Raw genomic sequence first — 24,958 nt, 5'->3', positions numbered from 1 at the left:
TCTGCTTTACTCAGACCAATTTAAATGTTAATCTCACCCCAGAACACTCACAGAAACTCCCAGAATAATGTTTGACCAAATATCTGGGCACCCAGTAGCCCAGTCAATTTGACACATAAAGTTAACCATCACACCTAGGAACTCTGTTTCCTGAAAGGGCTGAACTAGAGACAAAGGAATTTTTACCTTTTGGGTCTAGTTTTTAAAAATGTCATACAGACTGCAGGTTATTTTTTTTTTGTATTTATTTTTTTGTTTCCCTGAAAGGATTTTAATAGACTATTAAAATGCTAGATAAAATGCTATTAAAATGCTAGATTCACTAACATTACAATTACAAATGTTATTTCAGTGTGTTACTTATCCAGATAACTAATACTAATTTAATAAAAGCATATTCAATTCTAGTTCAGAAGATGACATTATCTAACCTAATTCCAAGAGGCAGCCTATTCAAAGCCTACAAACACCATTGCATTAATCATAGGTTTGCAACTTATTTACTTTATCTCATGTACATCTATCTAATTGATGTTATTTAATGTGTGTCAGAAATCCACACACAGACACTTGTATACACTCATTTAAATCATGCAGTGAATTTTAAAGTAAAATTCCCCTGTAGAATTTTCCATGTATCTATATTACTCCTTTATGACCATTTTTTCTTTTCCCCAATTTATTTGAATGTCAATTGAAAACTAACTTCAAGTACTTGGTAAGCACCACTAAGATTTTTGGCTCTTTTTCCCCTTTATTTTCTAATGTGAAAGACAAGCAGCTGAGAGAAAACAGAAGCAAATTTGGCGCTGATACCAATTTCCACTATTTATGCTCCACAGCTACCAACTAAACTTACTTTTAAGAAAATATTAACAACCTTAGCCACAATCTAAATTTGATTGTATCAGCAAACCTCATAAACTCTGAAATCACAACTAATTATAACAAGAGTTAAATCTAGTTTAGTGGGCATGTGAACTTATAAAATAACAAAAATCACAAGATAACCGTTACTTTTTCCAATTCATTTCTGGAAAATGCATTATAAACACATTGCCTTTTCCCACAGGAACCTAAAATTGAATTGCATTCCTGCTCAGTTACTCACCATCAAATAAGTCAAGATTGTAACTAGCAACATATTATAAAAGCCAAGATAAAATGATAAGCCTACAATAAACTTATTAATCAAATTATTTTATAAGTGCAATAAAATTAGAAAAATGTCTTCCCTGTATTTTTTGAGATTCTACTCAAAAAATTCTACTCAACTTTAAAATCTTGGTAAGTCATTTAAAATTTAAAACACACACACACACCACACTAGAGTGGTCAAAGGAAACATATATACAACCCTATTGGGTATCATTTTGTAACTTTCCTTGCAGTTCAACCTTCGACTTGAAAAAACAAACTGATACTGAACAAAGTTAAATAACTTGTCGAACATTACACAGCAAGTCAGAGTAAGAGTTGGGACTAAAATTCAGTCCTTCTAAATTTAGCTAATGTTCCTTCTATGTCAGGGAGGGAACACTTGGAGATGCACTTTAAAAAATGGGTAAGACTGTGAGAAGAGAGGGCGTTCTGGGCTGAAGGAACCCCCAGAGCAGGGCCCCACGTATCGTGCAATCAGTGAAACCAGGCGATTTCTGAAATGTGGCAGGAAAATGAACTTGAGCTTATGAATGAGCAGAACCAACCATTCATTTGCTTTCCACAGGCGGTGCTGCAGAAGAGGAGCAAGACAGGTTAAGGGCGATGAGTTATGACCGCTGCTCACGACTCCTGCTGCGTGGTCTTTGTAATTCCTTTATTCAAATGCATTTGTTTAATAGCTGCTATATTCTACATACTGTGGGGAATATCAATGTAAAGACATGTTTTCTGACATTCAGAAATGGAAAAAACATAAAAAGTAAAGTTAACACACATTTGATATAGATAGAATCAAGATGCTAACTACAACAGCAACAAAACAGTTTACCAGTAATGTTGATCGCCCTCTTAGAATGTAGCTGGGCTTTGGGGACTGATTGGAATGGGGCAGGCAGCTTAAAAACTGTCCGGTGAAGTTTTACTGCTGGCTTGTTTCTGATCAATTTCCTTGTAGCAAGTAGAGACATTTTAAATTATGCTGTTAACCTTACTGTATGCTTGATATTATGTTTGTCGATTTAAAATTTAGACAGTGCAGCATTTAAACACTTAAAGGCATCATTGAGCACTTCAGTCATGGTGGGTGGAAGAGAGTTCCCATCTTACTCTTCTCTTTGTTCTATCATTAGGCCTCTTCTCTACACTCACTTCGACCATGATGGACAGCTTTGAAAGGGAAATATTCAAAGAGGATTTGTTCAAGGGGAGACAGGCAGCCCCCCTAAGTCATATACAAACCGTGGCACAACACAGGACTTTCTTTAGCATAGCTGAGAGGTCTTCCTGCTGCTTTTCTTTCCCTCCCGAGCCTGGAGAAGATTTGTTAGACCTACCTTCTCTGGAAACCATAGACTAGACTAATTAGGTAAAGGTGATGGGAAATGAAGTTCAGGCGTCAATTAGGCAGACTTGAATAAGCAAAGTCTTGATTGTATTGGACAAAAAAGAAAATTGTGTCTGGTACTGTTTCCCAGTTGACAATTAAAATTATTCACATTTTCCACTATATCTTCCAAACACCCTCTATTTTTAACAAGAGGAATTTTTCTTTTTCTATTTTTAACAGGCTTTTCTACTATAATAGACCCTACTTCATAATTACTGAGTTTGTGCTACTATCTATTCATGTATTGGTTTTAGATAAACATAGACATACAGTAATTATCTTTTTTTAGGTAAATGACTAATAGTTCCATTTATGTTTTCTGATATATGAGAAATGTTGATTTTATCTGATGCAAATCCTAGGTTTGCATGTGAATTGACCACATGCCGTATCCTTTTGTACATACATAATACTGAAGTGTCCTCATTAGATGATCTTTTCTCTGTCTGGGATTAATATAACATGGTGATTTGAATCCTGGCTCTGCCTCTTGCTAGCTGTGACCTTAGGCCAGTTACTTAACATCCACGTGCCTCAATTTCTCCAATTAAAAATGGGGATGATATGTGCAACTATGACATCCAACTATCTACTGGGGCTTTGGGGAAAAAAAGGAGGAGGATTGGCAATAGATGTTAGCTGAGAGCTGGTCTTCCTCAGCAAAAAGAGGAGGATTAGCATGGATGTTAGCTCAGGGCTGATCTTCCTCACACACACACAAAAAATGGGGATGATAGTAATAACAATTTCTCATAAATTTTTATAGGAATTAAGTGAGTTAACATTATAAAACATCTAAACAGTGCCAGACACATAAGTGCCATATGCATGTTTGTTAAATAAATAAAATACTTTTCCCTATTTTACATGTATATGCAAATACCTTTCTAACTCCAAATTTCTTTTCAACTAATAGACTATTTACCTTCTTTTCCTTCTCTTCTTCTTCCCACTATTCTCATATTAGGCTTTAGAGGAGAATAAAATAAGAAATTACCTGGAAAGATTGGCCTGTGGGTGCCACCTTTTCAAACCTGAAAATACAGATTGTATCAGCATACTTTGGAAGTATGTAACAGAAAATTCAGTTCAATCCCACTAGTTTAAATTGGCTCACAAAGTAACATAGAAAGGCAGGATGGGTTTCAGGGCTGGCTTAACACCATGAGTACAACTCCTTTTCTTTGCAGTTTCCTTGGTTTTGTTCCTTCTAGAGTGATGGGATTTCCTTAGGCTGATTTGCCTCTTGGTGGTAAAATGCCTTTTAGAGGTTCTAGGCTCCATATAATGGAGAAGATGAAAGTACTCTATTTTGCTTCTAAAAGCTAAGAAGCTTCTTATCAGAAACATCCAGAAAACCCTCCTTCATGACTCATTGGTCCTTATTAGGTTACAAGCTAATTCCTGAACCAATTTTTGAGGCTAGGGGACTACCACAAACTAATTGGATTAGCTGAACCAATCTCTAGCATGGGGAATGGGATTACTTTTAGATAAGTAAGGCCCAACTCTGGTGCCGGGGTCCATCAAATTTCTTTTAAAAACATTGGTAATTGGGGCCAGCCCTGTGGCTTGGTGGTTAGGTGCGCACACTCTGCTGCTGGCAGCCTGGATTCAGATCCCTGGCGAGCACGGACACACCGCTTGTCAGGCCATGCTGTGGCGGCATCCCATATAAAGAGGAGGAAGATGGGCACAGATGTTAGCTCAGGGCTGGTCTTCCTCAGCAAAAGAGGAGGATTGGCATGGATGTTAGCTCAGGGCTGTCCTTCCTCAGACACACACAAACACAATAAATAAATAAATAAATAAATTTAAAAACATTGGTGATGGTGCGAGGAGTAGATGCCTAAGCAAGAGTGGGATTGTGTTAGAAAAGAGGAAGGAGGAATAGATACCGTGTAGACAACCATGGTGTCTACTACATAGGTTATGTTCTCTATAGAGGAGGAGATTAGAAATGCATCAGTGTCAGTAACAGATGTTGAAACGAGGAAACAGTTGTGGCTAGTGCACCTTCAAATTCCATCAAGTGGTCTTTTAACTTATACACATCTTTTTTGGGATTTGGTTATTAAGAACCAGGCATAATCAAGACAACATAATTAACCTTGTCTGTCCATGGTGCTGACTTTGGCATCAGAGCTACACAAATCTAACTGTAGTTTCTGGGTTTATTTTTTCAAAAAATTGAATCACAGTTTTGAGTGTTTTTATTTTAAAATAATTTTAAACTTGTAGAAAATTTGCAAGAATAGTACAATGAACTTTTTTTCTCTGAACCATTTGAAAGCAAGTTACTGACATAATGCCCATTACGCTCCAATACTTAATGTGTAATTGCAAAAGCAAGGACATGCTCCCACCTACATACCATATAATCATCAAAATCAGGAAATTAACATTGCTACATTACTTCTAGACGGTTGCCTACCCCCTCATGTTTTGGCAGTTGTCCCAATAATATGCTTTATAGCAAAAAGATCCAGTCAAGGACCACATGTTGCATTTAATTGTCATTTCTTTTTAATCTCCTTCAATCTTGAATCTCAGTCATCCTTGACTTTCATGACCTTTACAGGCCAATTATTTGGTAGAATACTCCTCAATTTGGGTAGGTCTGATGTTTCCTTAGATTCAGATTATGTTATGTGGCAGGAATATCGCAGAAACACAGAAGCGATGGTGTGTTCTTTTTATTGCATCCTATCAGGTGGTCTATGATTTTAATTTGTTCCATCATTGGTGATATTCAGTTTGAATCCTTGATTGAGGTGGTCTCTATAAGGTTTGTCCATTCAAAAGTTACTCGATTCTCTTTATAATTAATAAGTATTTGGGGAGAGTTTCTATGCAGAGGGTAGATTAGACTTCAGGGCTAGCTTAATGCCATAATTATCTTTTTCTTTTTGCAATTTCTTTGGTTCTTTTAATATGTAAATATCTTATTCTTTGTCAAACTTTCACCCATTAATTTTAGTATCCATTGATATATTTTGGCTGAATTAATGGTATTATTATGATAATGGTTGCTAAATATTTGATTTTTCTGATTTAAGCATTCCTTCTATATTTACTAGTTTCCAGTATAGTATAAGATTCTCTTCTCCCTATTTATTTATTTATTTTTATTTATATGGATTCACAAACTCCTATTTTATAAAATGGGCTGTAATTTGTTATTATTTATTTTGATGCTCACACTGTTCTTGATTTGGTCAGTGGAATTTCCTTTATATTGGCTTCTGTGTCAGTTTGACGTGTCCTTTTCATTCACTGAGTACTTTATTACTTTCTGGCTCAAAAAGATGTTCCAGACTCATCTTGTACTTTCCCAACTCCAGCCCCAGAATCAGACATTTCTCTAATGGGTGCTGCTTCTTTTAATGGAGAATGGTTTTAGAAACCAAGATTTGATTGCTAGATGTGCTCATTGTTATTGGGGTATCACTGTTCCTGGGATCTTTCAGTAGTCAGAGTAGAGAAAATATTTAAGTACAAACCAATATTTTGTTTCTCAATTCAGCATACCCCAAATCTAATTTTAGCTTTGTTAGAAGGATAATTCTCTTAATCATGTAGAGGATATTGGAATAACACACAAAATGCTTCCATGAAATGTCCAACTATTATTTTCATTTATTTTTTTTTTTTGGTGAGGAAGATTAGTCCTGAGCTAACATCTGTTGCCAATCCTCTTCTTTTTGCTGAGGAAGATTGGCCCTGGGCTAACATCTGTGCCCATCTTCCTCTACTTTATATGGGATGCCACCACAACATGGCTTGATAAGCTGTGCATAGGTCTGCCCCTGGGATTCGAACCTGTGAACCCTGGGCTGTTGAAGCGGAGCGTACAAACTTAACCACTACACCACTGGGCCAGCCCCAACTACTATTATTTTCTAATGGCTGCTATAACAAATTACCAGAAACTTGGTGGTTTAAATAACGCAAATGTATTCTCTTACAGTTATGGAATCCAGAAGTACAAATCTGGGCAAAGTCAAGATGTCGGCAGGGCTGATTCCTTCTGGAGGCTGTGGGGGGAGAATCTGTTTCCCTTTTCTAGAGGCCACCTGTATTCTTTGGCTCGTGGCCCATTCCTCCGTCTTCAAAGCTCATGCCTCTAATCTCTGCTTCCCTCTTCCAGTCTCTGCGTCTGGCTTTCTCTCTTTCTGCTCTGACTCCTCCTGCTTCACTCTTATTAGGACCCTTGTGAATGCATTGGGCCTACCCAGATAATCGCCTCATCTCAAAATTCTTAATTTAATCACACCCACAAAGTTCCTTTTACCACGTAGGGTGGCATATTCACAAGTTCCAGGAATTAGGACATGAACGTCTTTGGAACCACTACCACACCAACACTCAGCTAATCAGTTTCAACTTTCTAACTACTTGTGTATAATAAATTTCACTTTTGAATTGCATTAATCAGGACACTTTCATTTGCAAGTGTTATTAAAAAAAACTCAATTTGGCTTAGACAAAAAACAGGGGCTTTATTGGTTCCCCTAAATGAAAGTCGCAGGGCTATGTTCTATAGACCCTGTTGTATCCAAGGGGTCAAAGATGTTGACAGGGATTTTTCTCTCCATCTTGCAGCTCTGCTTTCTTTTGTGTTTATTCTCAGCCCGGCTCTCATCTTCTATGGGCAGGATGGCCTCTAGTAGCTCCTGATTTATTCTTCCATTTTGGAACTCCAGGACATAGACAGATTTTTCCCCCTATAGTGTCAATAAAATCTAGTTAGTGAGTTTCATTGATCCAATTTTAATGGGACTCTGTAAATCAAAATGTTACCTGCTCTTACTGAAACTGCAACCATTTCGTTTATTTTTAGTTTATTTGCCACTTGATATATTATTAGCTTGTTTGTTTATTTAAGGTTTGTCTCAACTTCTCCTCTTTTGCTCTATCCCTCTCCTTCTTTTTTCCTTCCCTTCTTGCTCAATATTCTCCTAATTTCAAAAAGAATCAGATAGTATACCTATATAATTTTTGTTGTTTTTTAAGTTTCTCTTTTAACATTTTTTACTTGTTTTTGGAGATAAAAATAATTTAGCAATAAAATATGATTGTAAGGTTTATTGCAGTTGATAATTAATTATTTAATAATGACTTATTAATTAACTAATTTAATTGTTAATTATTAAATTTAATAAATTAGTTTTTGTTAAAATTATTTTTATAATAATGCATTTAAGTAAATTGTTTAAAAAGTCCATTTCTTATCGTGTGTTAGTGAACCCTGAGGTAAGAAAAAAATGCATGGTTGCTAAAGATATTTAGAAATAAAAATATATGAAAAATATGTTTATATTAAAGAGGTTAAAAGCATCATATGCTGTTAGCAGTTTCTGTGGTGTTGATTTCTTTGGTTTTTATGTTGCTGTTTTCTTTTGTTTCTATAATTGAAATATTTATGACGTGTAAATAGATTTGGGCCACCTGCTGATTTGAATAAATTAGATATGGTATCTTTACTTCTAGCTCTTTTTCAGGATTTTCTAGTATCAAATATCCTATTTTTTTAAAAAATAATTTTATTTATTTATTCCCCCCCCAAAGCCCCAGTAGATAGTTGTATGTCACAGCTGCACATCCTTCTAGTTGCTGTATGTGGGACGCGGCCTCAGCATGGCCGGAGAAGCGGTGCGTCGGTGTGCACCAAGGATCCGAACCCAGGCGGCCAGCAGCGGAGTGTGTGCACTTAACCGCTAAGCCACGGGGCTGGCCCCTCAAATATCCTATTTATTTTCAGGAATAAGCACATGTCAAATTCAAACAAACCCAAGCTTATGTGAGTAATAAAACACACATTTTTAAAACTCAACTTTTCATAAAGTAAGCTTTCTTAACCTCTTCTAATATTCTTTTTTTTTTTAATTTCAAAATCTGTATTGAACTTTTAGTTGGAACCACACCTTTTAAGTGTTTTAATGCTTCTTTAATCAGAATCTTTACTCCTTTGAGGGAGAGGGAAAGAGAAATGGACACATAGATGGAGCTTAATCAATACCTTTAGACTGATTGATATTCATATTATAAAGCTGAAGTCTGTTACTTAACAATGCCTCTTTAATTGAAGATCCATAACAAGAACTTGCCTTTTTCCTATTGTGGATATCCAATTGTTATTTGACAGACTGTGACTGTCATACTTGATGCATTGTAGTCTACAGATGCTATTATATTTTGCCTAATAAAAATAACACTTTTCTTTTGGTTTAGTGTAGAATCATTATATTGAAATAGTGGGACACAGAGGGAGTGTGCAATCACGAGGCAGCTTAATTTTCGTCTCCCATTATTCTATACTACTTTTTCTGTGGGGCCAATTCTCCTCTTGCTCCATGGATAAACTTAAAGCTGGTTTCATAACTTTTCAGGTTACTTTTTGGTCCTGCGGACAATCTCAGGTCATTCAAATATTTATTTGCATGAAATAGAATTTTTAAGTTCATTGAAGTTAAAGATTCTCCCCTTCTTTAGATTGGCCACCAGCTGTGGAAAGAGGGGCCTAGTTAGCTTCTTTATTTCTCCACAGAGTGCTTCTCCTCCTTCCCCACTCTTGAGGTTGCCTCTCACTCTTTTTCTAGAGTTGAAAGAGGTGTGGGGAAGGCAGATATATTTATGGGCACTACTTGTCTGGCACTGATTTGTGTTGGTTTCCTCTGGCCATGGCAGATGTGGAAAGTCAACTTTTACTGGCAAAAGTGTTCTGTGTGCCCTTTGGAGAGCACTGCACCTTCCCTCCTCCATCATTGGAGATACTGCACCTACCTTTCCCTGATGCTGAGGAATACATTTTCTGGCTGACTGTGTATAGCTCCTCCTTTAGTTCTTAGGAATTTAGAGGGTTTACTCCCTGCTGGATTATCTCATGTAGGAAAGCAATCTTCTTGAGCAGGACAACACCCAGGCCAATTGTCTCTTGTGTCAGGAACACATCGACTACAATGGAACAATCTCTCTTGATTCAGTGTTCAGAGAGAGAGGCCAGCCATGGTCAGCCACCAGGCCAGGCAGATTTATCAGGCGTGAGTCTGATGTCAGGCAGGTGTGATCTCCAAATTCCAGAGCAAATATCTCAAGCTTTCTGACTACGCCATCAATGCTCCTCTCCCCGGGCTTCAGGGTGGTGTTAGTGCATGCACAGTGGGCCACAGCAACCTCCTTCCTCCTCCTAATCTCTTCTAATCTTTGCCTTCCCTTTTCTCTTCAATCTCATTTTTTTTTTTGGCTGGAGGTGACAGATTGGCTAAGGGGTCTGTGTGACCCCACATGATCCTGGGATGGGGGAGCAAAACAGTTTCTCAGATGCCTTATTTGCATATCCAAATCCTGCTTAGGATTTGATCCTGCTTTAACCTCCCTTTGGAATGTAGGACTGGTGCCATCTATTCTCCAAATCTGAGTTATCGAGTGCTATTTAAATCCTATCACATTCAAAGAATCACTTACTAGTTAAGAACATGATCCATTGCATTTTCCTATTCAGGGGCCAGTTATTTGATAGCTGAAATATGATGTGGGAAAATCTAAGTTATGATAGCGTTTTTTTCTGCCTATTTGACTACTGAGTATTAAATTTTGTTTGTTTGTTTGTTTTGTTTTGTTTTGGTGAGGAAGATTAGCCCTGAGCTAACATCTGTTGCCAAGCCTCCTGTTTTTGCTGAGGAAGATTAGCCCTGAGCTAACATCTGTTGCCAAGCCTCCTATTTTTGCTGAGGAAGACTGGCCCTGAGATAACATCTGTGCCCATCTTCTTCCCTTTTATATGTGGGATGCCTGCCACAGCCTGGCTTGATAAGTGGTGAGTAGGTCCGCACTCGGGATCTGAACCCATGAACCCCAGGGCTGCTGAAGCGGAATGCAGGAACTTAACTCACCACCAGGCTGGCCCCCTGACTATTAAATTTTTGTTGCTCCAGTTCCTTCATTCATAATATTCCTACTTATCTCATGGTGAGATTACAACAATTATAGTAGTGTAAAGTGCCTGGAACTAATGTGGGGGAATCTAGTAGTTATCTGACATACATCCCATCATTTTTCTGCCAGGCAGCTATTATACAAGTGCTAACAAGTGATAATAATCTGTATCTTGTCAATGGAGAAATTGAGGCTAAAATGAATACTATTTTGGAATAACAGTGTATTAAACTTGGAATTTGGTTCCTAGAGCACCTACTTTCCAAAGTAGCTACAAAAGATCTGTAGGAGAAGAGAAAGAATAGCTTCATCCTCGAGTAAATATTTTTTACATCAAGTAGTCTGCTCGAATTTTAAGGCATTTGCAAAATAAGTGCTTGATCAAGTTCATTCTGCTCAACAATTAGCCTTATTGGTACTGTAGTTTCATTCATCAACAGTTTGTAAATAACAACAAAAACAGCTTGTTTAAAAAGTCTTAAAATGCACAATTGTTAGCAATATTTATTAATGGACTACTAGGAAGCTGCAAAGAAAAATTGTCATTTTAACCATTACTTGAGTGAAAGGGGCAAATAGAATTATCGATGTACACTTGACTCTAAGATCAAGATAATCGCTTTAAAAAAAAAATACCTAGGTTAGTATGTTGTGAAATTTGTACATTATTTCTAGAATTTGTCATTTTGTATCAAACATTTACATCTGTATACCTTTTAAGTGGCCATTGTAACTGTAGAAATTTTTCCTTAAAAAAATAGTCAGATAAGTATGATGTGTGTGTGTGAGTTATTGCATTATTTTTTTAGTATAAAAAACCAGAAGGCTAAATGTCCATGGCTAGAGATTGAATAATAACCAGAATTTATGATATGATAAATATATATAATACAATATTATACAACCACTAAAAAGTGATGTATATCTTTATTTATTCACACTTAAATTGCTTCTCAATATATTGTTAATTGGGGAAATGTCTACAATGGATGTGGATAATATTATTCCATTATTGTAAAAAATAATATGAATATTTTTATACATACCTAGAAAATTCTGGAAGCATATGCACTTAAATTTTTGTAGTGGTTGCTTCTGAGTGGTGGAGTTCATCTACATATATATTTCTTTAATTGGGACTGAGCATTATGCTAGGAACTGGGGATACAGTGTAGAAAAAGAGGAAATTGTTGCTCTCAGAGTTTATATTCTAGATACTAAACCGAATAAAAGTAAACTAATTAAAATTATTACAGACTGAGGCAGAGAGTATTTTATACAGGCAATAGCTGTATCTTATAAATTTTGATATGTTGTATTTTAATTATTTCAAAATATTTTATTATTTCCCTTTTGATGTATTCAGAACTGTGAGATATTGAGAACTGTGCTATTTAGTTTCCAAGTATTTGGGGATTTCCAGATATCTTTCTGTTATTGAATTCAAATTGAATTTCACTGTGGTCATAGAATATACTTTCTATAACTTGATTCACAGCTTTTTAAAATGATAAGTAGTAGATGGGAATTAATCCTATTGATTCAGCCTATTTTCTTCTTAAAACCTTCCCTAACTCTTCTGGCCTTCTTGCCAGCTTGCTTTCTTCTCTTAAATCATCAACAAATGTTTATTCTTTTCCCAGTGTTCATTCACCCAAGTAAATGGCTATATGTCCCTTTGGGGAAAGGCCTGGGAAAATCATCACCAGTATATAATGCAGGGTCTTCTTCCTAGGGGCCTGGCCATCTTTTCAGCCAGTGGGTTCCAATTCTGGTCCTGAAAATCAGCTCAGGTCTGGAAAATGAGCAAAAGATTGTAAATTTTTATTGGAGCAATCACCTTCAATGTGATGTCCTGTTCCTCCATTCTTGCTCCCCTCTCCCTAACATTAGAGATGTTAACAACACCTTGGTTGGCTGGCTGTCTATTTTGCTTTTTGGTTCACCATTCTCTATTTCCCCCCGCCCCCCAAAGCCCCAGTAGATAGTTTGTATGTCATAGCTGCACATCCTTCTAGTTGCTGCATGTGGGACGCGGCCTCAGCATGGCTGGAGAAGTGGTGCGTCGGTGCACGCCCGGATCCGAACCCGGGCCGCCAGCAGCGGAGCGTGCGCACTTAACTGCTAAGCCACGGGGCCGGCCCTCACCATTCTCTATTAACTGTCTCAACTCCTTGCAGGTCCAGTGGCCTTGGCTACCCCTCTGACCTTGCTGGTCCTCGTAGTAATTGTAGCCTTGTGGGTCCAGCAGTTGAGCATCACACCACCTGATCTCAATTACTTCAGGATCCCATCATCTTCTGAGATAAAACTAGCCCAGTTCCGTGAAGGCCTTTCCTGCCACCATACCTGGTCTGCGAGGAGAGCTGCCACTGAACTTCTCAGTGGTGCGGGCGCCCCTCTCACCAGCACATTCCTGATGGCCTTGGTGAACAGTGTGGACTCTGGGCCCTCCCATGCAACATAATCCTCTGGTAGTTCTTCTGCCCTCACATATTATACCACTTCTCCCAGTGTCTCTATTCCTTTCTTTATTTTCTGCTAGGACAAATCAGGCATTTCCGCTTTGTTGACAGTGGCTGTCATTTTTTCCAGCCCTCTAAGAGTCATCCCAGCAGTGAATTGGCCATTCCTTGGAGCCATTGCTAAGGTGCTAAATCCTGTGTCCCAAGAAAATGCCCCCATATCACTGAATTATTACTTTTCCAGTCTTATAGTCTTCCTTCACTTGATCAAATACCTTCAAAACCCTGTCCTAGGAGTTCTCCCTTAGCTCCTGCTGGCAAATGCTGACTAATTCTTGCAACACTTGAGGTATATCATCTCTTTCCTCTCTTATCTGATCCATTATGTATCCCGTCTGGTTCTGCTGGGCTTTACCTCTGGTAGTTATCAGCCTGGTAGATCAAATAGGAAGTTCCTGAGAGGAGCACATAATGCTTTGTGAGGGAGAGGCCTCTGCAGCATGTTCTAGCAAGGCAGAAGTGATAGCTCTTATTAGGGAAGTGTGGACCATTTGTGTAAATCTGTAGGTCTCAGGGGTTGCAGAGTCAACATCCTCAGGGGCATCCATTCGGGATGTTTAAGGGCCTTAGGTTTTCCTACCAGGAAGCTGACTTTTACATAACACACCTGCCTTGGCTGAGCATTCATACATCTCTGGGACTCTAAGACTAACAATTAAGTCTTTAGCTTACTGCTCAGCTATGTCTGTCTGCCCTTCTTCTATTTGAGGTAAGGACATCCTGTGGGTTATTAGAGAGGACATAGTGCTTTCACATTTAACCCTTAACGGCTTGTTAACATCCCTTAGTCTCTCATTATCCTTCTGCAGTCTAACAACTTGGCAATGACTAGGATCATTTTTCAAATGCCTATCATTGCACATGGCATAGCATTCTCCTCCACCGGGACATTTCCCCAGGTTTCTACAGTTGAAATTTTAACATTTGTGCTGCCATTTTGTGTCAAGGACAATCCGTGCCCACCCTACTAACCAGATGACATCCTATTCAACTGCCAGGTAGCAGGGTAACCAACCCAAATTTTGATCTTACTGCCTTTATCTTGGTTTACTCTTGGTACAGCTGAGCTTAGTTTGAGTCATCCAGGAAACAGACACCGAGATAGGGTTAAATGTAGAAGAAATTCATTAATTAGGGAAATGCCTGGCCTCCAGCATGGCCTCAATAAAACTGTGATGGTTTCAGAGTGCTGCTGGGGCCCTGAGTGAACTGACCGAGTCACATTGCCTGCAGGCAGAGATCTGAGAGGCCCATTCTCATGGCCATCACATATGCCAAATGCTAGAAGAAATAAGTTCTGGACATATTTTTATTTTGAAAGCTATACAAGTGATACTAATATATATGTCTAACTTAGATACAATGGTGAATAATGAAATGAAGAAGGTTCAAAGGTAGAAAAAAGTTAATCTTGGGTGACATCGATATTTTAGGGATGGTAAATTAGGAGTCACATGGAAAAAAAGAAGTGGCCAGAAAAGTCAGATCAAAACCAGAATAAAGTGGCCTCCAGCTATGTCTCTTCATCTCCATCACCCCCAGCCTATTCTCAACCATCATCGTCTTTACTTGAACTATTACAGTAGCCTCCTACGTGGCCTGTCCACACTATCCAACCTACCAATGTTTTCTCCTGACTGTAGCCAGGGTGATCTTTAATAAACTATTTATATCACGTCCTTCCTCAGTTTTCATCCTTTCTTCTTAGGGTAAAATCTATAGTCTTAAAAATGGTCTGCATTACCTAGTTTCTACCTACCTTTCCAGCTCACCTTCTGCTGTGCTCACCCCTACTATCTATATTCCAATCACAATGGCTATCCTTTAATTCTTTGATTCACTTCCCTTGTGCCCTGGAGTCTTTATATATGTTGTTGTTTTTGTCTTGAAAGCTTTCTGTTCCTTTTCCATTCCATCCTTCTCCAACACAAAAGCCAAGGAAGGAAAGAGTATCAATAAGATGACAGCAATCAGTTTTTTGTCAAAACCAGCACAAAAGTCCAGTAATTCAAAACTGAGAAATTCCCATTGAGATTATTGATAAAAATGTCATTGGTTAAGTGGGCAATAATTATTTCAATGGCATAGAAGAAGTAGAAGGCACAGGGGAGTGGGTTGAAGGATAAATAAGAGGTCAGAAAGTGGAGACAATTATTATAGACTGTCTTTGAGAAGGTTAACTGAGAAGAGATAGAATGGTGTCTATCTAAGTAGGACATAGGGTCAAGAAAAGTTTGGTTTATTCGTTTGGTATTTGAGAGACTTGGGATAGTCACATATATATATCAGAGGAAAAAATCCAGTAGAAATGGAGATATGAAGACAAATAAGAATAGGGTATCATTGATTAAGTACAATTCCTGGGAAGTAGGATTGGATAGGATCTAAAATAAAGATGAAGGATTTGCCTTGGGAGAAAGGCACCTACCCTTTCTGTTACCAAATTTGTGAAGAATCAGCCCAGACTTGGATTTTTTTCATGTCTTCTCCCTCTTCTCCCTCTTAACAGGAATCCTGTCATCTGTGTAAGAGCAAAAGGTTTGGTTCAACATACAGGTGGCACAACTTTGGGAAAGTCACTTAATACTCTGAGGCATGATTTTCTCATTTCTCATTACTCTACACATGTTTTAGGGTAATTTTGATGACCACATGAGTGGTCTTTTGATGTAAAAACTCTTTTGAGAGCTATATAAATAAAGGGCAATATTACGACCATTGTCACTTCAGATGGGGGGGAAACTCTTATTTGCATTTCCTAGATAATTGATTACATTGTATTACTTTTGCCACCTCTCTTGATGAAGGTCTTTCTTCATTCTTAATGGGAGAAACAGTTAAGAGAGAATAGTTTATGGGTCTCTAGAAAAAAAAACAAGTTTATAATCTGTGTGTGGTACAGAGCAGTTGGGCAAAATTGGTCTTTATATATCCAATTTTCTCACTAATAACAATTGATAGTGGGAAAAGACAAGTTTACAGATTTTTAAATAGACTGTATTTTTTTGGAGCAAGAGTTCACAGTAAAAGTGATGAGAAGGTGTAGAGATTTTCCATGTATTTCTTGTCCTGACATATGCATAGCCTCTTCCATTATCAACATCCTCTACCAGAGTGGTGCATTTGTTAAATTGATGAACCTATATCAACACATCATTATCACGCAAAGTCCACAGTTTACATTAGGGTTCACTCTTGGTGTTGTACATGCTATGGGTTTTGGCAAATATATAATGACATGCATCCACCATTGTAGTATCACACTGAATAGTTTCACTCCTGTAAAAATCCTCTGTGCTCAGGTTTATGCATTTTATATATAACTTGCTGGCACAGTTGTATCCTTCCTAGCTTCATAAGATCTCTGCCAAAGATGTTCTTGAAAACGTTCAAAATTTACAGTGAACATAGCTTCTTTTAGGAGGGCTGCACACCAGTTTTTGCAGGGCCAGCCCCAGCATACAACAAACCCTGAGTCTTGCAGATGAGTGAGGAAAGCCCTTCACCGGCTCATCTCATTGGAATTGTCTCCTCATTTTAAATTTTTGTTTCTGAGTTCCATACTTGCCTAGCACTCCCTCTATTGACAGAATTCATGAATTTCACATTTTCCCTGGGTTTGATTTTTTTCATTGGCCTTGTCCTGTGATTCCTTCTACTTGTCGTAGGGATGTAATGTTTACCCAGCATCTTCATACCAAAAGAGAACTTATAATATGAATTAATACAGTGGTTTTCAGAGTTTTAAAAACAATATAACTCTTTATTCAAACAAAATGTCAACACATAAAACTGACAAAATCATGAGATAGCTCTGTAAAAAAAGACGTATGGGAGAGGTAGAGACTCACCCACGCACCTCGTATTCCAGGAAGTTTATAAGATCCTGTTCCAGAGGCTGCAGGATTCCATGGACGATGAAAATTTCTGCACTAGCTTATACTAACATGGTTATTTCATCACATGAAATGTATAGTGCTCCTAATTGAGAAATTAACATTTGTCTTATAAAGGGTCTCTTGGAAAGAATACAATGAAACTAATTAGAGAACATTTTAGACAGTGGTAAAAATATTTTAAGGCTGGTGGGCTATACCATTTAGCTTTTTTCAGTGTTTGTAAGATTGCTCTATCCCTTCAAAGAATTTGAGGACCTCCTTTTCTTGTTTAATTTTAAAATCAGATGGAGAAAGGAGATACTATTTCTTACTTCGATATCATAAGCCCTTCGTCTCCCAATAGTTTTTCTCTGATTGTGATTCTCTGGTTTGGTGTAGTAGACAGAGAATTAGATTTAGAGCTGGGAGACATGAGTTTAAGTCTTGGTTCTTCTATATGGTCCACAACTTCTGTCTAAGCTTCAGGGTTTTTTCTAAGTTGGGGAAGATTATGACTACATCCCCTGCTCCCTCAAAATGGGAAAGTCATATCTACAAATACATGACTTTAGTGAGAGTGACTTAGAACAATGTACAAATAGGACAAGAAGTCTGATTTTCACTGTTAATCACAGAACAACGTTCATGCAAACATACACTTACTCACACACATGCACAAATGCACGCACACATATGCATACGCCATCTTTCCAACACATTTTTACCACTGCCTATTCAGAGTGACCAGAGAGGGGTAACTTCAGATTTGATGCATCTCAAGAAGCACAATTTTTAAGGCTCTTTTATATGTGGAAAGAAAACTAGATTAGACATATCTACTTGGCTCATATCATGTTGACCAATTGATATCCAGGGAAGTTAATACCTGGATAGGTTGGTATTAGGATGGGATTCCTTTAATTAATATACACCCACCAGTCCATTCAGTAAAACCTACTTAGTGCAGTTGGTAGACAGAAAGGCCAGCAAGTGAGGCAGTTTTTCATATTTGACTCCTGTTTGTTTTGAAGTGAAAACTTGAATGGCCAGCTGATATTCTACAGGGCCACTTTCATCCTGTAGCTTGTTGTGTATCCATTTTAATCAGTAGAGTCTTCAGGAAACGTGTGGAAATCATCTCAGTGGCACCTGCACTTTGCCTCATTCTCCTTCCTCATTGAAACTTCAGCCTGTTTTTACTGGCAGTGGAATACACTTGTTAATCTCTGCAAATGAAACAATTATATGTTTCAGGTTTGTTCTTCAACATCTTTACACTTTTCTTTTTTACATCTTTTTAAACAATAGCTATTACTAAAGTTACAATTATATTTTGATACATAATGCTTTGCACATCTCACATGATTATTGAGAAGATGGGGTGAAATATGGTCTGAGGAAGTGCTGTTGACCTAAGTAATCAGAGGGTGTGGAATTGGCAGCACGAGTGGGCAAAATATAGAATGATGAGTCAGAACTGAAAAGAAAATGACAGGGGGTTCATAGATGAGAAATGAGGTCTAGAAAAATTGAGATTCAGGAAGGCAAAGCACATCATGGAAATATAATAACATGTTGAAAAGAATGTGAATCCTTACAGACAGATAGGCCTTGTTTTGACTTTCTCTTCTGCCACTTATCATCTGTATGACCTTGGGCAATTAACATCCCTTGGCCTTAGGCTCTTTGACCAATATGGTGAAATGGGGCTATCTGTCTCAGAGTACTACTGTAAAAAATAAATGAGATAATACTCTATAAATATGTGCTTGTAAGTGAGTAGACACTCAATAAACACCAGTGTGGGAGCCAGCCTCTGAGACGGCCCCCAATGACCCCGCCTCCTGGTATCCACACGCTGGTGCAGTTCCTCCCTGCACTGTGCCTGTGTTGGTCTGTGTGACAATCAAATACAGCAGAAGCATCACTTCTGAGATGAAGTGATAGAAAGATTGCAGTTTCCGTTTGAGGTTCTCTGTCTCTCTTGGTATTGCCTGCCACGGGGGAAGCCATGTTGTGTGCCGTCGCAGAGAGAACCAGGCGGCGAGGAACTGCCGCCTCATGCCGAGAGCTGTGTGCTTGAGCTTGGAAGCAGATCCTCCTGACGCGGTCGAGCCTCGGGTAACTGCAGCCCCACCTGACACTCCGACTGCAGCCTGACGGAGAGACGATGAGCCAGAACCACTGAGCTAAGCTGCTGCCCGCCCTAACTGTGAGATAGTAAATACTTCTCTTCTAAGTCACTAAGTTTGGGTTAATTTGTTAAGCAGCAATCAATAACTAATACATCTAGCTATTATTTTGTTAGGATTTTTTTTTTTTTTGGTGAGGAAGACTAGCTCTGAGCTAACATCTGTTGCCAATCCTCCTCTTTTTTTTTGCTGAGGAAGATTGGCCTTGGGCCAACATCTGTGCCCATCTTCCTCTACTTTATATGTGGGACGCCTGCCACAGCATGGCTTGATAAGCGGTGCACAGGTCCACACCTGGGATCCGAATCTGTGAACCCCAGGCTGCTGAAGCAGTGTGCATGAACTTAACTACTACGCCCCTGGGCTGGCCCCATCTAGCTATTATTTTGAAGATCTGGGAAGTGAGGTTTAAAATCTAAACTAAGTTGGGGCTAGTGGTGGGAGTGAGAATTTTAAGTGGATTCAGGAGTGAGAAGGAAATTTAAGCCCTGGTATCCTAAGCCAGTTTGTAGTTTGTCATCTAGTGGAGGACTCTAAGGCAGGGCTTCCCAACAGCTATGCTGTGAATTGGGTATGGATATTTGGAGATATTGATTCTTCTCAGTCCTTGGGTGGTTTGGTGAGGTCTGGGGATGCTGGGTTCTTGGGGCCGGTCACCTCTGGTCTTGAGAAGGTTTCTTTCTTTATGCCTGGGTGCCATGCAGTATTATGATTTTCTATATGTGCCATCATGTGAAAACAGTCAGACAGCATTGTCATTTATAAAGCTAGCCTCTTTGCTTTGAGTACAGAGATATGAGACAGACAATTTTATATAAAATGTGAATTGTGAAGTTTGGTCTAAGTCAGAAATTTTAAATCTGGGGTCCTATGGTCCCCTAAGATCTATAAATGGGATTCAGAGATTCCATAAGCAACACAAAATTTTATGCATAATTGTGTGTGTCTGTTGCTGTGCCATCATGTGTGTTTATGCATTTTTCAGAGGACAAGTTTTATTCCTTTTAGCAGATTTTCAAAGAAGTCTGTAAACCAAAAGAGATTAAAGAGCACCAGATTACATGTTCTCCAAGGCCCTTTCCAGCTCTTAAATTTCTAGAATTCTAGATCTAATAGAATTGGGCTGTAGGAGATCTCTATCTGATTCAAGGTTATGCAGGGCACCTATAATTCTAGGATGGACCCTTTGGGACCAATTTTTGGGCTTGTTATGTTTTCTCCTAATGTGAGATTAAGAGCATGAGCTGTGGATCCATACCGCATGGATTTGAACCTTCACTGAGTGACCTTGGGGAAGTGGCTCAATCTCTCTGTGCCTCAGTTTCCTTAATTATACTAGCAGTTTTATCCTATGCAGGATAGCTGTGATGATTACGTGAGTTATCCCATGTCAAGTGCTTAGGACTGTGCCTGCCTAGCACATACTTGGTGCTCAATAACGTTTGTCATGATTATTATTATTGCTCCTGCCCCTGAATCCAAACTTCCTCCTAGCAGCTTGAATGCTTGGAACCAAGCTCAGATTAGGTCTTCCTGTATCCACAGCAGAACTGGGTTCTTGTGGCCCAGAGCTGCAACTCTGCTGTCCATGTCCCTTCTCTTGCTTGAGGAGATAGGTCCCTAGAAGATGAGTGTCTCTGGGAGTTATCTGTTCGTCTCGTCCTGACTTGGCAAGGACAGGTAGAGGCTGTTGTTCATCTCTATGGGTCTCAGATGTCTTCCTTGTAAAATGAAAGGGCTGAACTATACGACTTCTAAGGTCTCTTTCAGTCGTAATAATACATGAATTTATGAATAATAGAAAGAATGCACAAGTAAGTGACATTAGGGTGAAGTGGAGTGAAGGGTTACCAGTCCAATTGCATTTTCAAGCTTTAAAAAATTGCTCTGAACATTTAGATAAAAACTTGTCTTCCAAGGGTGTCTAGATATATATTAGGTATGAAACAAGTCTAGTTTCTGGAAAAATGAGAAATTTCTTAATAATTATGTTATTAAAATTTTATTCTAATTTGATACTAAATTCCATGTTCTGTGTCATGAGGATGTATCTATATCTATATATACACACTTCATCTAAATATATCTGTATGCAGCCACTATGTCAAATAAAAATGAAGTCATTATTCATGAACAAATTTAATTTGCTTTAAAACATTAATAATATTAAAATTAATATTTTCATCCAATAGTCTTACTTTTAATGTTTTTCTTTTTAAAAAGTAAAGCAACTGTTGTGGAAATGAAAGACTCAAATTGCTGAAAGTGCGGTAGAACCAATAATTAAAGTTTTAGGAAGGCAATTAAAGGATTCTAAGTAAAAAGGAATACTTCAGATTAAAGAGAGAGTTTCACCTTTCCTCTTGTCAGTATTATGGTTTAAAAAAAATAATGCCTCAAAACTGCCAGCAGAGGTCCTCAGTCCCATAGTTTATCAATTGTATTTACTGAACAATCTCTCTCCTCGTGGTATATAACAAACTGATTTCAAGGACTCATTTGTTTACTTCAAATAACTAATCATAATGAATGGCCTACAGGTTTAAACTATTAATGCAAAAGAATACATTTATATTAAAAATGCAATTAATATGTACAACAGTGCATAATGTGTTGGAAAACATTATACAGACATAAAAGAACTAGAGAATAAAAGTGTATGTTTTTTTTTTTTTTTTTTGTGAGGAGATCAGCCCTGTGCTAACATCCGCCAATCCTCCTCTTTTTTTGCTGAGGAAGACGGCCCTGGGCTAACATCTGTGCCCATCTTCCTCCATTTTATATGGGACGCTGCCACAGCACGGCTTGCCAAGCAGTGCGTCGGTGCGCGCCCGGGATCCGAACCAGCGAACCCGGGCCGCCACAGCGGAGCCGCGCAACCGCTTGCGCCACCGGGCCGGCCCCGCAAGTTACATGTTTTTAAATTGATGGTTTTTAGAAAAATTCAGCAGATAAAGGTGCAGAATGGTGAGGAAAAGAGTCAACTATTATGTGTGGGTATAATTTTTTTTTAATCTTTTCAGTTTTGTTCTTTTCTTGGTTTGAATTATTCTACTTCTGGGAGAAAAATAAAAGGATTCATATAGGATCTCCTCTAGGTAAAAATTCTGAATATTCTATATTTTTTTCATTAAAGGTGAATTTTAAAGAGGAAATAAAACAATCAGATATAGAAATAAGTAGTGAGAGGTTATTCCATCTGAAATAATTAGATAAGGCTTTTTGAGTTGCCAGTCTTCCTCATCTCTGTTTCTTTTTTGTCTTTACACTGAGATATCCCTGTAAATTCTTTTAAAAAGAAATAGTTAATAAGGTGACTGCCAGGGAAACTTGGGTATGTGTCTTGATAGAGCTTATTAGCTCCCTGGTGTTGCATTAGGGGTTAGTTGACAATATGTGCAAAATATCAAAACTTTACATTTGATCATAAGAAGACAATTAAATGTCAAGGCAATGGCCAAGGCTCAGTCTCTCTGGGCCTCAGTTTCCTAATCTAATCTTCCTAATCAACTTCCTAATGCCTGGGGTGTGCTTGTGGTTATGGAGGGTCTGTTTCAGGGAGTGGAGGCAGAAGGGTGTAACTAAATGATCTGACATAGACATAAATGCTAGGCAGATTAAGTAGGTTTTATCTCGTGGCCAAGAAGTAATATAATGGAAGTTAGATAAAGAAAAAGGAAAGATTCTAAAGAATGAAATTATGATAATCTCAAAGTAAAAGAAAAGAGAAAGACATTTCTAAGTCACTGTCTTTTCATTCTTTTTAATTCTTCTTGAGTTTGCTTACGTTTTCTTTTTTTCTGATATTCTCTGTTCCCTACATTTTTTTGTGGCCCCTGGCTGCCTTGAGAATTAGAGTTTTTTGAAATCAAACTAGAGACAAGCTAATGGAATATGGGAGACATTCTTAGCCTTTCTCAAGACTTGATCTAGGAGACTCTAAGTATCTATGAAAACTAAACAGCCTTTTAATATTTTTTTAAGGCTTCTGCAGAGAAGGGATGGGTGGCACTTAATTAAATTCATGGTAGCTTCTAGAGCAAGTAAACATCTTTGGAGAAGGACTTGTTTATCTTCCTTCCTTCTATACCTTAACCAGCAAGAATGAACTGAGTGAGAAAGAATAACCAAAAGGAATGCTATTGTCATTTTTAATCTGTTTGTTGAGTGTGACTGTCCACTTTCTTTCTAAAAAGCAGGCTCTCAGATATTCTCAGTGCTACACAGAATGATTTGAGTAACTAATTTTCACGTGCATGATAATAAAATAGGCATAGACATGCATAGAGGTTTTCAGAGCTAGTTATCAGAGGCTTTGGTATACATAAAGATGTTTGGGGTATATGTAGTGTTTTATTAATTCAAATGTTGCATGTACATAGCACAGCATCTTTCCAGTGCATTAAAAATGCTGTTCAAGTGTATACATTTTATTAATCTCTGTCTTGTCTTTTCTCATAAAATTCTTTAAGTGCTACTCTTTGTTTGAGGCATTCCATTATACCCAATATTTCTATGAACCACCTCTGAATAGTAATAACTATCTCTAAAATATTTGTTGACCAAGTAAAATTATTATATAACATATTGCAAAGAGTTATAAAGAAACTTATAAACATATCTTTTATATACAAATTAGATCTTAAGAGCATATCCAACCATATTATAGAACCCTTAAAATAACATTTTGTTAGACTCAAGCTTTTATGTATTATTTTGCAATTATACTCATATGCATTCTTAAATTCTCTCCTTATAGAAAATGAATCTGTAAATTTCATGATTCACATTGGTAAATTATACTTCAATTCTCGGCTGTTATCCTAGTCTGGTTTGGTGTTTTTCTGTGACTTGATGAAGTTGAGGGGGTTGGATTTTATTTTCTCATTTCTCTATCTCTAAGCAACAGCAAATATCTTAAACTATGGATTAAAAAAATTTGATCCCCTTCTTGCTAACTAAACTCAAATAATATAAATCAGACTACCCATTTATAGGGTAGGGCATTCATTGTTCAAGAGGCACTAATGTTCTTTCTTCTGTATTTCTTAATTAGTGGGGCTTCTAATCTAGTGTGGTGTTTACTAGTCTTTAAGGGAAAAGAAAAGGCAGGAGAGCTGACCATTGTCCCTAAGGGACTGGCATTGGAAATGCACTAAACATTGGCCAGAGCGTGATGAGAGCAACTTACGTTTCCTTCCTTACACATGTAAATGTTACAAGACACATCCGGACTGTAGTATAATGGAAATTCTGAAATTAGTTTTAAGAAGTGAGTTTGGAAGTATTATTTTCTTTTAGTGCTTGAAAATGTAATCTAGAATACCCAAGGAGTACAACCATTCATTTCCACATATTTCAGAGCCATTTTGTACTCATTTACTCCTGTTTAGTTCCTAGGTGGTGAGTTACTCAGTCTCTTAATCTTTCTCATTTCGTTCGTTTTCAGTTTTGCTCATCAAATATCTTCAATGATGACTGCTTCTTTTCCATAGAGAAATGCTGATGTGCTCAGGCTGTTACAGAGAAGAGTGGAAGGGGGAAAGAAATGGAGAGAAAGCTAATGGACAATTTCTCCCCCAAGGCCACCTAACTGGCAAAAGGATGGATTGGTTCCTAAGTCCCCACATTGGGGTTAGACTTTGGCATTCTAAAAGAAAGTGATAGTGGTGGTGCTGGAAAAATTTGATCTTCTGGTTATATTAAAAATAGAAATAAATTTTAAAATGAAGTTTGAATTTTTATTTTCACGTTAATATTTGTTGCCAGTTCCCTTACATTAGATGGGCAAGAAGAATTATTCTGAAACCAAACCAAGCCAAACAGAAACCAAGAAAACTTATGTTTTATGATTGTGCTAAGAACTTTTACACTGAG

At 37.8% G+C, this 24,958-nt stretch overlaps 1 long non-coding RNA gene across 1 annotated transcript in view; it reads right to left on the bottom strand.

The window, feature by feature from the left end:
* LOC147917323 (uncharacterized) overlaps positions 1-18,665 on the bottom strand; it is a 44,445-nt gene extending 25,780 nt beyond the window's left edge. The window contains exons 1-4 of the long non-coding RNA XR_015552004.1: positions 17,848-18,665; positions 15,440-15,532; positions 12,193-12,281; positions 3,546-3,582 (exon numbers count right to left, since the gene is read on the bottom strand). This is a non-coding gene — a long non-coding RNA (uncharacterized LOC147917323). The remainder of the gene's footprint in view (positions 1-3,545; positions 3,583-12,192; positions 12,282-15,439; positions 15,533-17,847) is intronic.
* Between the last annotated feature and the right edge of the window lie 6,293 nt (positions 18,666-24,958).

This window comes from Ceratotherium simum, chromosome 4, assembly GCF_057802395.1.
Source record: "Ceratotherium simum simum isolate JZ-2026a chromosome 4, ASM5780239v1, whole genome shotgun sequence".
Lineage (NCBI taxonomy): Eukaryota > Metazoa > Chordata > Mammalia > Perissodactyla > Rhinocerotidae > Ceratotherium > Ceratotherium simum.
This window is presented reverse-complemented; position numbering and strand designations above follow the sequence as displayed.